The sequence below is a fragment of the Scardinius erythrophthalmus genome (genome assembly GCF_964197995.2).
Source record: "Scardinius erythrophthalmus genome assembly, chromosome: 22".
Classification (NCBI taxonomy): domain Eukaryota; kingdom Metazoa; phylum Chordata; class Actinopteri; order Cypriniformes; family Leuciscidae; genus Scardinius; species Scardinius erythrophthalmus.
Window position 1 is genome coordinate 20259314 of NC_138242.1, and position 13948 is coordinate 20273261.

General features: G+C 40.3%; 1 protein-coding gene across 14 annotated transcripts in view; it reads left to right on the forward strand.

The window, feature by feature from the left end:
- The window catches only part of sulf1 (sulfatase 1), an 86108-nt gene that overhangs the window by 46941 nt on the left and 25219 nt on the right, over positions 1–13948 (forward strand). Inside the window, exon 1 of one of the 14 annotated variants that reach the window (XM_081353309.1) lies at positions 3458–3581. The exons of 12 other annotated variants lie outside the window; for them this stretch is intronic. The gene's annotated coding sequence lies outside the window, so the exon portion shown is untranslated. Of the gene's footprint in view, positions 1–3457; positions 3582–13948 lie in introns of those variants that run through there. One more of the 14 variants, XM_081353308.1, reaches the window with a different exon arrangement.

The following is a 13948-nucleotide window of genomic DNA, read 5'->3' on the forward strand; positions in this document are numbered from 1 at the left end:
TTTCTGAATGAGAGATTGCTTCTGACTGACGAGACGTCTTTTTGCATGTTATGCAAGTTTTAATGAACCATGTAATTGGATTTTCACTACATGAAAATGACATACCCTTTTGCAAACCTTGATTTAATTGCCGTTTCTGTCATGCTAAAAAGTTGAAGGGAACATCTCACTAAAAATCATGACCTTTAGACTGTGCCAGTTATGCATTCACATAAATTTGATTTGAAGTGAAAGCTAAACCTTTGCTGCACCAACTATTTTTCAGACTGATCCCTGCACATGTTGCCGGCAAACAAGTTTAATCCGTTCAATTTTGCATCAGTTGTTTAAATAAGCTGTGTCCTGCATTAAGCTGACACTGTTTTCATAATGAAGAAATGTGGTGTTAAGAACATCCCCTGGACCAGGTTGCAACGTATGCAAATGGCGGGGTGCCTCTAAAGAAATCATGCCACAAGTTTCACTCAACTCCAGTAAACCAAAAAAAGGCAGAACTGCCAATGAAGAACTAGATGTCTAGCATTAATATGTTGCTGCCGGGCATATATACAGCGTGAGGTGTTTGCTGAGGGGACTGTACAGCTGTAAGGGCAAAGGGGGGCAGAAGAATGATGCCAGGAATGCCACAAAGACAGAGTTGTGTGAATGATGTTTATTTACACACATTAATCAGCCATGTCAACATCACTCACTCACACACTGAAATTCATTTGAGAAAACCACAAATACATCAGCACTAGTGTTGAGATTTTACAATGAGGGCAGTCATTACCAGTGACGACTGCAGGATTATGAAGGGACGTGATTTGAGAAACTTGTTTCTTTTCGTTCAGTGTGTTTTCGTTTCTGTAGATGTACAGTTATGCCTTATTAGCTAATTTTTTTGGGCTGTGACTTCATTAGTGTTTGAAAAATCATTTGAGAGATGACGCTTATGCAGACATTAGCTTTCGTTGAACCAATTTAATGCACAAGTGGATTTGATTTAATGTGAGGTTAAAAATGACCTTGCTAAATTAATCTTGATGGGTTGCATTAGTCGCCAAAAACTGCTTTTCATTACACTTCTTTAACACGAGCCATATGTAATTAGGTGTTTTAGCTCTGAGGTCTTTGAGGAGATCTGAACTAAAGACTGTTTATGGTCTCAAACCCTTGGTTAAGTTTGAAAGCAGACAATACCATTGACCTGTTTGTTCTCTGCGAACAGAGCCATGTCGTAAACTTGTCAGTTATAGTTCTTCATCAATCACTTTCTCTAAGTGCAATTAGTTTTAAAGATACAGGCCTGCTTCTCATTTTTGTGCACCGTTTTTAAAAGTGAATGGTACTGTCAAAAAGGAAAATGTCAGTTACTCAAATGTTATTTCAAACGTGTATGAATATCTTTTGTGGAATGTGAAAGGAAATGTTGAATGTCCTGGCCCCTCTTTATCTTAATGAAAGTGAAAGATCTGTGGTGTCGAGCTTCAAAATCACAATACAACACCATAAAATGTTGCACTTCTGTACGGTCTTCTGAATTATAGACTCTGTATGATTGCTTTGCATAATGAACAGACAATTTTGGAGCTTGACAGCCCGGATCCCTATTCACTTTCTTCATTGGAACACAAAAGGAGAAATATTTCATATTTGTTTTCCATATAAGAAGATGCAAACATGTTTGGAATGACACATAAATAATGACATCATTTTCAGATTTGGCTAAACGGATATATGATCTTGATCCCAGCATCTTTGAGAGATTGTTGTGGTTTTGTGTCAGTCTAAACAGTTGCTGCAGCTGTTGTGAATAATTTGCAGTTCTCGATTTGGGTCTGCCAACACTAATATTGTTTCAGTAGCTGTTCGGTCTTTTGGAGAGTTAGACCGGGGATCAGCTGTACCGTGAGAGTGGGAGCACGAGAGAGCATGAACTCTAAGCTGTGTGTGTGCGTGCATGTTTGTATGAGAATGAGAGAGAATCTTTGTCTAACTGTCAATAATCATTTAAACTCTATGATCTAATATCCTGTATGTATTCTCAGTTTTCCTCAAGCTTTAAGTATTTGACCCCCTGCCATTCGTGTTCACTTACCAACTCAAATCAAAAGCAGCGGGAACCCATGTGCCGCTGTACCGCATGGCTCTTGTGCCGTTTATAAAATGCCTCTTTGCCTTTAACTAGTTGCATATATTCACTGCTGTTCTGTCAAACAAATCACAGTTGCCAGGGTGCTGGACATTTAACAGCCCATATGTACGACCCTTTCTGTCAAGTGCTGGAAAAATGGCAGCATGTGGAGATGGCCACTGGTGCCAGCTGTTCCCAGGATACTCTGAGGAGCACCAGCCATTCCCACCACATGGACATTTAAAAGTCTTGTTTAGATGGGTAGTGAGAGAGGAAATTGAGCCACACTGTGTAGTATCTGTTTATCTCTGCTTAATAATAGTGTTCCTGCAGGAAGTGAGGTGGTAATTTAAAAGGGAAGGGTGGGTGATATCAAGGCTGTAATTGAGAGTTGACAATGCTTCGGCATGATGTTGTCTCTCTTATCTGTGGCTCTTAGTCCTATGCTTTGGCTACACGGTTTATAATTTCACTGTGCATGTTATTGATCTCTCTTCATAGAAGTGGGAGGGGGGGTCGTGATGTTTGGATGATGCTTTCTGATCTAGGAACAACAGACTCATGGGAAACCCTGCCACAGATGGCGCTCTCAATAGCGCCCCCAAGTGTTTGAAGAGCGTCACTCTATTGCATCAGGGTCACGGTAGGCGAATCAACTGTAAAATGCAAAGATACTTGAGAGCACTTGAGTTCGTCAGGTTGCCACATTGTAAGAACCATTAGGAGAATCTCTAGGCAAATATAGCTGTTCTTTCAAAAACATGTGGCGACTGGTGGTTCCTCTTGATCCACCTTAAAGGAAAGGTTTTAAGGCACTTGAAATGATTTTGAAGCAACTTCAGACAGTATCTAGAGGTTCTCAATGGTTCTGGCAATGGTCTCTCCACTTATTTTGTTTTTACAATAATGCCCTCCTTAATGCAGAGAGGCATTCTAGAGTTAGGCGCTGACTACTTGAATCCCTTGGTGTCATGATAATTAAGGTAACTCAGCCAGTCATTATTGACCTTTGGCAAGAAAAGGCAGGCAGCTTTGCCGACAGCTCACCTAATAAAAGACAGCATGCAGTGCTTTCAAAAATGTAACCTCCCACCCATCTTGCTTAATATTTTTATTCAACTTCTGCAAGAATGAATTGAGTGGGTCCTTAAAGGCCTCTTTTGGACATGACAGTTAAGCATGCAACGTATCCAGATTCAAATGTACTCTGTTGCTGAACGAGTTTGATTTGCTTTCATGTCTCTTTCTCGTCTTTACCATGGGGATATGAGTCTGACCTCTGCTGTGGCTTGCTCTTGAGTGGAATGCCTATAAACCTTTCATTGCTTTGGGTTTGTCTCACCAGAGCCCAACAGGCAAGCCACTGGAGAGTCGTACCATCCAAATGAAGTGGTTCTGTGGTTTTCCTGTTTGGTTGCCATGGTGTGATCGATGTGGCAGAGAAGAAATTAGACGTAGATCAAGGGTAGGGAAATTGCATTTGTTTTTTTCCTCTTAATTAATTTAGCCAAAATGTTGTTTTTAGTTGAGTGACACTTTTTTATGATACAAAAAAAAAAACCGGCAGCTTCCATTTTATTTATTATCTGTTCCAGGACCAGTATGAATACCTGTTTCCATCTCAAAGGAAAAAATAAAGGAAAATATTGACTTAATCGCTTAATTGCGATTTTCAGATTTGACTTTTTTTATAATTGCAAATGACTCGCGATTATCTCAAAATATTACTTTTTGTCATAATTGCAACTATTTCTCATACTTTCTCTTGTGATTGCAACTTTCTCACAATTGCGTCTTTACATCTCACGATTGCAACTTAAAAATTTACATTTAGATCATTACAATGATCATAGTTCTGACTTTTTCTTTTGCGACTTTCAACAGTCTCACAATTGTTAACTTATTTTCTTATGTGACTTTGATTATCTCTCAATGCAACTTTTCTTATTTAAAATTTTATTGTATATACATTTCTATACACACTACTAGATTTTTTTACTCTTAGCTTGAAACAGGCTTTCATTAGAAAAAGACTGTCCAGCTGAGGTTCCCAGAGGGCATAGCAGAATTCTGCTCAGGCTAATTTACATATGGCATGTTTGTCTCTGGCACTCAGCGTTTTAGGTTTGGCCTGCTGACTGTGGATTCATAAATTCATGTGAATATTTGGCTGCACGGCTTTTGAAAATGAATCCTGTGATTTTGAAAAGATCATACAGTCGGTGGATGGGGCGTGACCTGTAAGCACAAGTGTCAGAAAAATGGCAGTACACTCAAAGTTAATTACGTTACAAATGATGTGATCTCACGCTTCAAAAAAAAAAGCCACACGCATTCACGCCTCAAGCGCTGGCGAAGTGAGCATCAGAGTACAAATTACAGGTTGCATTTCTGCGTGTGTCTGTGTGGCTGAAGGGATGGATGACAAATCGTTTTTTTTTTCTTTTCTTTTAGGAGTAACATCCCACTCGTATCTATAGCAGAGTGACAGATAGGGTCAGGGATGGGTATTCTCATTGTCGTTTTTTTCTGCATAGATTCTGTCTGTACATGCCCCACATTCTGGAAGTGTACCATTTCACACTAGGACAGAAATGCTCTGACTGGGGCCTGCTGACAGAGCCCTCTATGCACCCACTTACCCCTCCCAAAAACAGTCTGGAATTCGATTCCTAAGCGCCCCAGTACATTTTCAGCATTCAGGTAGCCACAGTCTTCGCTAGAACAGGTAGTCTCAAATTAACATGCTCTAGACAGTGCTGGTGGCTTTGCTAGCCTCAAGTTGTGATTTCCAGCCCATCTGACGTGTAAAGCCACGTGATTACGCTTTGTCATTTGAGGTGCAGCAACTAAGGCCCTGTTTACACCTGATATTAAAATGCATTTTGGGCGATCAGATCACAAGTGGGCGATGCAAAATACGTTTTTTTCAAAATACGGTTCACCCACCACAAGTGGGCGGTGAAAACGGGATCTAAAACGTTTTGAGCTTTCGACCACTTTCAGAGGTAGTCGAAAACGCATTCGGCAGGATTGCTTTCGTAGTGTAAACGCTCATGTGGTCCGAAGTGTTCGAACAGCCACAAAAGACTGTCTACTCTCTGCCTACTGACCTAACATTTAAACATTGCAGGAACCGTGCTAGCCAGATTTAAACTTTGTTTAAAAATGACGAAAAATGTTCCAAGCACAATGTTCTCTCACCATTCCTGATTTCTAACGCACTCACAGCGTTCGACAGGACCTTGCGGCTGTCAGAGCAGAAACGAAAGCTGCTGCTCTCCGTATGTTGTTCCGTCTTCTCTGGGTGCATTTATATGTAAATTGCGTGAGCTTATTTTATCCAATAGATTGAAAAATCGGAAAAAGCCCATATATTTACCCCCGCCATACAGCCTCCCATCAAATAAATCAGGACAGAAATGGTTGAAAGTGGACAAAAGAGACATTAAAATACCAGGTGGGAACAAGTATGTCTCCCTCGTCTATTTATGATTCGATCGACCAAAACACATCATGACACCAGGTGTAAACAGGGCCTAAGTCCCTTACTTTGGAGTTACTAAGTGCGAGTTGAAAGCTGATCCTGGCATTAAATGGAGTAACACTGTCTCAATCTCTCCACTTTCAGACAGGCCATATGGTCCAGTGGTGAGGCCTGCCGTGTGCGCTTGCTGGTAGACCAAGTATTTATATTTGGGGTTTGAACACATTTCAGTTTGGCTCATTAATGTAGCAATAAGGGTAATAATTCAAGGGAATCAGTCTAATCCTGTTTTTACCTGGCTTTTTTTCCCTCCTCCTTTTACCTGTGCTCTTCTGTGACTGATTATGAATTGACCTTCTTTGAAGAATCGTGTTAAAAAGTACTAATTTGTTTTGACAAGTGTTCCAGTAGGGATATTCATCAATCCTCATCAGATCTTCATGGGTCATTTAATCTGTATACATCTGAGGCCAGGTCTCAATGATTAACCTGCTCTCCAAGACACAGAACCCCCATGGTATAGATGTGGCCTGGTGGCACCTCTTCTATTATAGTGAGGGATTTATGTCTTCAGGCTTGTAATGGTGCCACGCGTCTTCAGTCAGCGAACTGCACATAATATTAGGATCACTTAAGCGGCAAGGATACTCCAGCTCAAACAGATTTGCTTGGCTCCCTACGTTCTTCATGTGGGAGCTGGCCACTGATTTCATGGAAAAGACATTGATTTATTTATTCAAGACAGTTACGTCAGTGGAAACTCACTGAAGCAATTTGAATATTTTCTTTATGTGGCATTTTAATGTGTTTGGTGTATTTGCCACTGTGGTAGAGAGGAATATTTCTTTAAAAATGAAATTAAGATGAAACATATTCTTTGGGAGGTTCTCTTTAACTGGTTTTATACTGCAATCTGGAGTTTTAAAAGTCTTTTTTTTTCTACTTGTGATGTTTTGTGGAGAATATGAACTATACGTCAAAGGCTCTGAAAGAAGAGCATTTCTCAAGACAAAGAAGCACATTTATTATGGTATGGCTGGTTGCAGCTGTAATTAATTTTTCTCCCCCTCCCACCAAAGACCCATAAAATGCTTTTACTGTGTCTGTTTCTCTGTTATTTGTCATATACTGAGTTGATCAAAGGCCAAATGTTTGACATTGCCCCCCCCCCCCCCCCATTATGCTGTCTATGGAGATCTGCTTTTTTGCTGCTTTCATTAACCACATACTTAAAGGAATGGCCTGAAAACCTCTCCAGCGAGACCTCCCAGCTGACCGAGAGGGGCGAGGATGGCTTGCTTCGGCAGCTCCAACTCGAGCAAAAACGCCAGGAAGAATCTCTGTTAGGCTTTGCTAGAACTCTGCCAAATTTGGTCAGAGCTGATTTCAGTCCTACCTGGCAATCTCAGTCGATTGTACTTGCGTTTAAACAGCAGGGTAAGTAGCCGGAGAATGTCGAGGAGGTCTGAAGCTTTGACTGGTTTATGCTGTGCCGACTTTGCAGGTGGCTAATGAGTTGGGCCTTCATAAGAGAAAGCTAATCTCTCCCAAAGCCAAGCCGAGGAGGAGCTGAATGGAATTTGCTTAGCTCTGAATTCTGTGCCCTGTATGTTTAAGCCTGTGAGCTGCTCTCTCTTTCTCTCTCACAGTCATTGAGATGCTGTACGGCACCCACCGGCGCTCCTGAGTCATGTATGCCACAGTACAGGTCACCTATAGCTCCACCGTCGCTCTCAGACAGCGTGACTTCAGGGGCCTCTCTGGTGCTAGTATATTGGATTATGGAAAAATCATAAAACTCTCGAAGGTGGCTCCAGCCCCCCTGCCTTGGTATTTAGAAATAAAGGGTAGAGATGTGTGCTTAGTTTGGAGATTAGAGAGGGGTTTTGGGTGGGCTTTAAGGTGTGAGTGAGGCCCAGTGGCTGGGGTTCTTGTGCGATGGCACGGTCGACTGCCATCAGCTGCAGCTGGGTGAGGGTGTGTGCAAAGCTGGTGTCACTGGAGAACATGTTAATGTGAGCTGGCATAGCAAAGCAGCGTGGCAGCCTGGGGGAACTAAAGTGGCCATGGCATCAATGTTTAAAAGTATTAGATCTCAAACTGTCTGCACAAGTTCACAGAAGAATAAATTACTTAATCTGTTCTACCACTGTCCTAATGTTTTCTTTCTGCCATCTTAAGGCCATGACTTCAAGCAAATCAGCAAATCAAAGAACTAACTGTTGTGACATTGTCTTGAACAAAATCAGATCAAAACGAAGTTCGTTTAAATTTCGCTTCTGTAGTTTTTACTTGCCACTTTCAAACTACCATTGGTCCGTGGCGATTACGTAATAAGTATGTGTGCTCTGGAACTCCCTTCTTTGATGTGGAAATCTTCTCCGGTTCATTTAATCTGTTCAGTCTGTAAAAATGCGAGCAAAAAAATGTATGCGCTGGAGATGCTTTATGGTAGAAATTGAAGTTGTAATTCTAATTGAAAGTGACACTGACACTGTTTTTTATCTTTAATATTCTAAAGCTTTCTTTAAAGCAATCTATTATATAAAGTGCTTTATAAATAAACGTGACGTGATTTGTTTGGAATGCCGAAATACAGAAACATATCCACATCATGCTTTTTTTAACTGTGGTTTTGTCACCACTGTCATTTTTGTTGTTTACTTTCTGACTGAGAGAAAGCACTTATTAACTTCCGCTCCCAGGGATGTTGGGATGTTTGCTAACAGTATACCACTGCAAAGGTATTTCACACATCTTTTTACCCTGAGTGAAGAACGAAAAAAGAACTTTGCCATGAGTATATCAGTGCCTTAAATCTGGGTCTTTGTCCTAACCAGCTGCCACAGGATAATTTTGTCCGTTGCCAGGTTTTTATTTGTTGCGTCATGCTGGGTAGCCCCAATTCTCAATGACCGAGATTCCTGCTCCCCACAAAGAGCCTCTTCAAGACAAAACTTTAAGACTTTGAAGTCTGTGGGAGGCAGATTATTTTAATGATATTTACATACATTTATAATTAATGAGATGGAGGCCTCAGGTAACAGGACCCCAAAGCCCCCCTCTTTGGGGTTGGAGACTAGCATAAGACCGGTTTTCGATGATAGTCACTTCCATTTGCTTTGAAACCACAATGTCAAAGCATTTATGCCATTTAATGTGGTGGTTAAACACTAACAGTTCTCTGCTAAATATAGTCCAGTGCCTGTTGAAATGAGTTTTTAGAAAAGCTTCTAAAAAATAAACAGAAATCATGAAGTAACGGTTCATAGTAGTTCATGTGTATCTTGTAAAAGCCTAAGCTTATTGCATTTTGGCTTTTTTTTTTTTAAATACACAACCACTAGAATTTGGTTGTTTGGTCCATTTCTTCAAAAACCACCAGATACTGTGGTCAGGATGGATATCTTTAGTCTACAGGCATCCATATGCCATGTTCTCCTATTTGGACATTGCCATTTTTATGCTGGCTGGCATCACACTGTTGACAACTGCTGGCACTCCTGATTTGACTAGATTTTTTGAGGTTTGCTCAGCTGTTCTAAAAGATAGAAAAGCTTCTGTTCCCTCGGCTCAAGTCATGGATGCGCTCACAAACATGGCAAGTGCCAAAGAGAAAAGCTACATTGGATGTTTCAAGCATACGGCTTGCATTTGAAAGAACTTTTTTTGAAAGATCTTCTCCCATTGGGGTTATAATGGGGTAATCATCTTGCTGTACACATTAGCATTTTGCTAAAGTCATTATTTACTCTCATTACTTTGTTTTTAAGTAATGGGAGCTTCAGAGAACCATCATAATCTCATTTAAGGGACATGCGTTATATTAGTATTTAGATATTGAAGATATTTTTCAAATTAATTTCTCATTCTGTTTAAAAAATAATCAATTAATGTTATTTAAAAATTATAATTAATAATAATTTAATTTATTGAAATAAATGTTATATATATTTAACAATTTAATGTTGAACGTGCTGTGATATGGGACTAATTCAAAATCTTTATAACAATTAGTACAGATGGGACTGCAATGTACTAGAACATCATCAGCTGAAGCAAGTTTCAGTGACTAATCTGAAAAAGAGTTTCTTCTGAGCTTTCAGGCAGAGAAGCAAAGCTGCATGTGCTTTTCCCATTTAGAAAAGGTGTTTGCGTGCGAGTCGGTTGGCATGGCTGTCGTTCATGCGACTGCAGTGTATCCATTCACTCTACAGTGATTAAGCAGAATGGTCCAGTGGCGTGAGAACAAACTGAAGCCACTTCAGTCGGATTCCACATTCTTGTTCTAACCGCATAATCAGTCGTCTGTTCCATCAGTGAGAACAAAATGTGCCCTGAAAGTGATTGCGCAAAGAGGAGCTACACACTCTAAAACTGGTCACATCACAATAGTTTTGTTGGCCTTCCTCGCTCCCATGTGGGTGGATGGCTCTTGTTGACGGAGGCTCGTGCGATGTGCCCTGGCCACGGACCTCCACGACACCGTAGGGTTTGACGCTGTGGATGGAGCAGCGAAGTCCTGGCTGATTCCTAAAAAAAGAAATGTTGCAAAATCCAAACCTCAAAATTCTGTGGCTAAGTAATCATTTCTCCCCCGATGGGAATAATCAGCATACAGAAATATGCAAACAGCCTCTGCAGAAATATAATTTATGTGCATGTCCCTATACAATCTATGTCTTTAACCAGCCTGTCTTTTATGTAAAACTCACCAGATGATCCTAAAGAAACAGTTCACCTAAAAATGAAAATTTTAATTTAATTTCTCATTTAATTCAGTGATCTCTGTAATGGGATATTTTTGAGCGTCGACCTGCAAAAATCTCTTTAACAGCGCCATTAAAGTTAAAACAAATCTTGTCTTGGACTCTTTGATAATTAAAATGCAACTGTCACAACCAATAAACTGTGAAGTGTTCTTACTGCTGATTGTTCTCCAGTGACTTGGCTTCTTTACAGGGAGCGAGCGAAGTCTCTATAGTGAGGGAATGGAAAGGGGGATTAGCCCTCGAGACTGTGTTTGTCTATGGAAACCTTGCATTTATGAATGGCTGACTCACTATTTAGCCGTGCCATCTGGTTTGATTTATACTCGTTCTTGGCTCACTAGGGACTCTCATTTGCAATGAAGATGCACAAACAACTTTGCCATGGTCAAAGATGAGTTCTTGCATGGTGCTTTGCTTTAAAAGGAATTATTTCAAGCTGACAGGGATCAGGGTTTTCATTTAAGTGATTTTTAGAAGCTGATCGCACATGTTACGAATGCGGCCTTGCCATTTTCGTCTTCCTGGACAAGGGATTGACAGAAACCAGACTATTCGTGATGCAGTCTAGATGTTATTAAACCCAGCGCGGTTGGAAAGAATGTGCCGGGTCATGACATTCTGATCTTAATCGTGTGGCCTCTTCCTCAGGAACTCATCTTTCCTTACCTGTGAATCCTGTGAATTCGGCAGACCTCGTTTTGGAGTCTTCTGAGAGTCCAGGTGTTTGAGGTTTGGGTTAACCACCCCACATTACCACGTGGGTCAAAGGAGGTTCAGGGTGCATGAAAGTACGTGGTCTGGGCCTTTACCACAAGCAGCAGTGGCGGTTTTTTGCTTGCCAAGAACCTCTGAGTCGCTGTCTCTGATAGCACTACATGGTAGAAAACACCGCTATGTGGGTAGGAAGGTGGGAGGGATGCTGGATGCTTTAGTATACATGGAGTGGGGAAGAAAGCATAGTGAAATCATAAAACTACAGAATTTGGATCACATTGAAGGACCCTGGTCCCGTCATCCATTAATCTGAAAATTGCACCTCTTTCATAAGGGGTTATTTTTTGGCAGCTGTGTCTCAGGCTTGAAAAGTCCAATAGTAGCCTTTTTGTTTTGCTCCTTTGAACCTTCGAGGCCTTTTTTTCCCCTTAATAAATCCCAAATATTATTTGACCAGCTTAGCCCTGATTAGTACAGTAGAGGCTAATTTACTGGGTCATTTCCTCTAATCCCTAAAAACAATAAGGAGCTGAGATGATGCTTGCTCTGGTGCTCATCTGTGACCCAGAAGAAAGCTTTCTTGTGTTCCTCAGCAATGCAGGTCTACAAAGGCATAGCGCTTGGCCAATGTGCGCAGCCGATTTGGGTGAATGAAGACCATGAACTATAATTTAAAATGATTTTAAGTTATGAAATTGTTATAAATGTGTGTATATATAAATAATTTTCCTTTTGGAGTAATTTGCCATCATCTAGTGCTCACTAGTTTTTTTAGCGCAATTTTCCACCGGACAAAATTGCGATTGTTAACTCATGATTTCTGTTCTGTCTGTGCGCACCAATCTTGCACTTCTATCTACTCCTCAACCAGACCACCTAGAGACTTCGGGTTTTCGGCATTATGTTAAGGAAGGTCTAATCTCGGGAACGCACACAAAAAATCCAGGAAAATATTTACTATCTCTTAGTGTTGTGATCCCATCACGTGAGAAAATTGCGCTAAAACACTCACTGAGTTTTTATTACTTTTTTTTTTTTTTCTCTAATCATTAAACACACAAATGTAATCTAAAGATCTCAGAATTAACATTTGTCTTCCATACTTAAAACTGTGGATTTTTATATTTTGTTTTTTGACTTTTATTGTTTTGAACTCGGAATAGCTCATCAATATTTGCCAGAATTTTAATATCAGTGCATTCCTAATTTTTTTTTAGGAATTTGACAGTTCTTTATGACCTCTCCAGAGTTTATTGTAAAGATCTGGACACTCCATCTCCAGATATCCACTGTACTTCAGTGGTGAATGTGATTTTTACCAAGTACAACACGTTCCTGGATCATCTTTGTTGATCCTGGAACAACATTCCAATCAACTAATCAGATTTGAGGGACAAGTTTACAGTTTATGTCAAGTTTAGGCCTACAACCAGGGTGAGGTGCTTCTGCATCAGCTTCTACACCAATCATTTTCCTCTGATTTTAGGGATAAGTTATGGGAATGGTTTGGTTTAGGGGTATAGATATAATTAGGACTACATTTTCTGACAGGAATGTTGTTCCAGGATCAACAAAATATGTTGATCCAGGAACATGTCTGTCTTTGCCAAATCACGGTGACCGTACTGCAATATAACTGTAACAAATTTATAACAAATAGTTGCTTAAAACATATATTTAAAATGAGTGAGTTGGAAGTACTTTTTGTTCTGCACTTTACAAGAACATTAATCTGAATAACCATTCGACTAAAGCCAGAGGAAGTCACCAGGTTTTCCACCGAAGGCTTCAGACACAAACATCACATATTTTTTGCAAACCAGCCCGGTGCTGATTCAGTGTCAGGGAGCCATGGGAGTGTGGAAGCTTTGTTTCCCATTATTCACGGAAATGGAGGATAGCAGGTCTGTTTTTCGCAGGCAAAGGGTCAGAGTGTCAAAGAAAAGCAAAGTAGTGGTTTATGTTCTTGCCAGTGCCACCAACTGGAACACATTTTCACAGTAATAAGGGTAATTAAAACAAAATTATAATTCACGACCCTTTTCCCTCCAGGGAAGAAAATAGAAGAGCTATTTTGGGTCGACTGTATTCTAAAATTACAGTGCTGGAATGAGGGTGAATGTGTCATCATTGAGGGCAGAGACAGTTTAATTCATGGTTGCTTGAGGAACACATGATTTAGCTAAACGGCACAGTATTGGCTCTCATCTGGAGTTTTTTTTAATATATATTTTCTTTTGGCTGAAGTTAGTTTCAAATTGCTGGAGGCACATCACACAATAGTTCATCCTGTAGTGTCACATAAGAAGGTCAATGAAAGGATTTAGCACTTTAAATTGAATACTGATGAGAAAAGTAAATCTAATTTACACAGTGTAGACATAAAACAAATGATGGAAAGGAAGCATATGTCTAAATGAATGTTTGAAGGAGTTGTTCTCCATATATTTTCTGGGCCTTAGGAGGTTTTCATGAGATCTGGAAGTCATACTGTGTGTGTGTGTGCGCACTCTGGTCTGACTGGACCCTGCCATTCCCTGCTGTTTGTCTAAACAGCGCCAGTGTTTGTACAGTGCTCTCAGGGTGACTGGACTGACTATCCCTCATGCTGCCTGTCTGAAATCCACTCTGTCCAAAAAAGCACTTAGAGACCCATCTGAGAGGCAGACCATCATCTGCACAATGATGGAGAAGGACAAGCACATGGTTTTCCATTCAATGGCTCCTTCTTATTGGATGTCACATTATATATCCCCAAAGAGTGAAACTTAAAGGGATGGTCTAAACCTAAAAATTAAAATGGACATTTACTCAAATCAATTCAACTCAATTTTTTACCTTGATATCAATCCAAAAAAA